Genomic DNA, 2,442 nt, shown 5'->3' with positions numbered 1-2,442 from the left:
CACACCATCACAATCTGGCAGAACTTCCGAGTTGAGACGTTCCTCTCCTTGGCTGCCATGTGGAGCCAAGTGTCCTAGTGGACGAAGTCTTTGGGATCCAGTGCATGTTGCAAATGGAAGATGGTGGAAGGGATAGAAGTGCAGCAAAGAGGAGGGGAGGTTTTGTCTGGTGGGGGTGGCAGGTGTTGTTTAGATTAGTTGGTGCCAACGATTGTGTTAAAAGCAGTTGGATGCGAACACAAGGGAAAGTTTCTGGGGAAAATTTGGTGCTTGTTTTAGCTCTGAAAAAATAATACTCTCATGTTTTTTGTTTTCTTTTTAAACAGTCAACTTTTATCTATTTGGACTCAACAGGGGATAAATTGTAAAGTCCCCAGTCTGAGGTCTGGCCATGTTAGTCATCTCAGTCAGAAATTTTTCCCAGTTCTCCCCAGAGATTTCAAATCCGTTCAATAAACTTTCTTTGGTATTTTAAAATCTCAACCTTCCTCCCTGCCCTCTGCAATTTGAAAGAGGACAAATACTGGATGAGGCTTTGTGAAGCTCCAATTCTTCTCTCTCTCGCTCTCTCTCCATTTTCAGCCAGTTGTACGGTAAATCAATATCAAGGTCCAAATCAGTGTCACTCCTCCAAGAGCGCACTCTCCCTTTTGAAATCTGAATGTGGAGTGAATAATCAAGCAGGAGAGTTTGCCCATTGACCTCCCATCCTGCAGGGGGCAGGGTAGGGGCAGCAACCTTTCCCTTGCCCTCCTAGGGAGAAATTACCTCCATATTACGCTTGCAATGGCTTCAAACTGGCCAATAGAAGCACCAGTGCTAAGGTGAGGGTCAAATCCATCATCTTCAGTTGGGAGATAAGTGCTTTTACCAGTATGGTTCTGGCCAATAAATATTTAATACCTACTGATCACAATGAATGCTGCTTACCGCTGATAACTGTTCTGGGTCAGCTGGATATTCCTCGACTGTGTGCTTTGGCAGTGAGTTATCGTGCTTATTACCATTCTAACTACAGTGACCTGCTGTAGTATTCTTTGTGGGGGATTCCCTGGTCTTGTGGTCGTCATGTGAAGGGCAATCCATTGAACTAACAGATTTCCTAACTCATGATCTGATGTAATTTGCTGGTTTCTATTCTACAAATCTGCGCACACCATGGACTTTACCTAAACCCTGGTCCCAGCGTCCAGTTCTGGAAGGTGGCTCAACCATCAGTTGATCCCCAGTAGTGTGACCGAGATATGGAAACTAAAGATAAATCCTGTCCCATTCTCTCCAACCTGACCAGTTAACTGCAATGGTGAAAAGTGCCTATCCAATTACTTTCACATAACAGGAAAATATTTTTCCTTTTGGCTTCACCGTACAGGCAGAGTAGGAGAATGAGCTATGTTGAAATGGTCCATTGAAAGGTTTGATGGTTCCTCCCCAACCCACAAAAAACAAAGGTTATCCTGTCATGAGGATTCCATGTGTGCCATCTTGCCTGCTCTTCCTTTTACTTAAGGGGATTATTTAATTTTTGATAGCTTTGAATCAGATGGTAACTGATTTGCCTTAGCCTGAATCAGCAGTTTTGTATTTCTTTGACTGTACTTGTTACTCTGTCCAGAAAAATAAAGTACTCATCATCAAGGCTTAGACCCTGTGGTCTTTGAGTTTCAGAACTGATTTACAAACCCTACCTTTGCATGAGTTAAATCTGGTCTCTCTTTGCTGAATCAGAGGACCTTTAATAAAACGTACAGTAGATTGGCTACAAAACAGAAACCAGAGAGTAGAGGTTAAAGGTAGTTACCTAGACTGGCAACTGGTGGAACTAGATTTCCACAAGATCAATGTTGGGGTCCACTGTTATTCACCATTTGCAAGAATGATTCAGAAGTCGGGAACTGGATGTTAATTTCAAACTTTCCTGTTTGGGGTTGTAGTTGGAACAGAGAAGTACTGTGGTCAGAAAGAGGAGAAACATCAAACTTGCTGAATTGATGTGTAATTGTCAAAGAACTTCAATATAGATGTGAGAGATAGTATACATTTTTTTTGGTCGGAAGAATAAGAAGGCAGCATAGCAATTGGAAAGAAAAAGATCCAGGTTGTTTGAAACACAAACACAAACACAATATTGTATCACAGGATAATATGGTCTTAATTTTAAAGGCAGCAAGGAAAGCACTGGTGTCATTTTTAGAGGGATAGATGTGTAAAGCAGAAAAGTTACATTAAACTTGCATTGATCTCACAAGCTCTGAGCTGCATATTATAAAGAGGATATTGAGTTCCTGGGAAAGCTGTAAAGGAGATTTCTTGGAATGATGCCAAAGCTAACAGGTTTTACCTATTGGGACAGGTTGAGTAAACTGGACTCTCTTCTGCAGAAAAATGACTGAGGGGTGACCTGATAAGGTCTTCGAGATTATGAGAGTTAATGTAGCCATA

The 2,442-nt window shown here is 41.7% G+C and overlaps 1 protein-coding gene across 9 annotated transcripts in view; it reads left to right on the top strand.

Annotated features, from left to right (window-relative positions):
- The window catches only part of LOC109913777 (coiled-coil domain-containing protein 50-like), a 44,656-nt gene extending 43,010 nt beyond the window's left edge, over positions 1 to 1,646 (top strand). For all 9 annotated transcript variants that reach the window (XM_048614831.1, XM_048614833.1, XM_020513325.2 and 6 more), the window contains exon 12: positions 1 to 1,646. This exon is cut by the window's left edge and continues 2,402 nt beyond it. The gene's annotated coding sequence lies outside the window, so the exon portion shown is untranslated.
- The last annotated feature ends 796 nt before the right edge of the window (positions 1,647 to 2,442 follow it).

The sequence above is a fragment of the Rhincodon typus genome, chromosome 31 (assembly GCF_021869965.1).
Source record: "Rhincodon typus isolate 14 chromosome 31, sRhiTyp1.1, whole genome shotgun sequence".
NCBI lineage: Eukaryota > Metazoa > Chordata > Chondrichthyes > Orectolobiformes > Rhincodontidae > Rhincodon > Rhincodon typus.
Note: the sequence above shows the minus strand (reverse complement) of the source record. Positions and strands in the feature narration are given on the sequence as shown.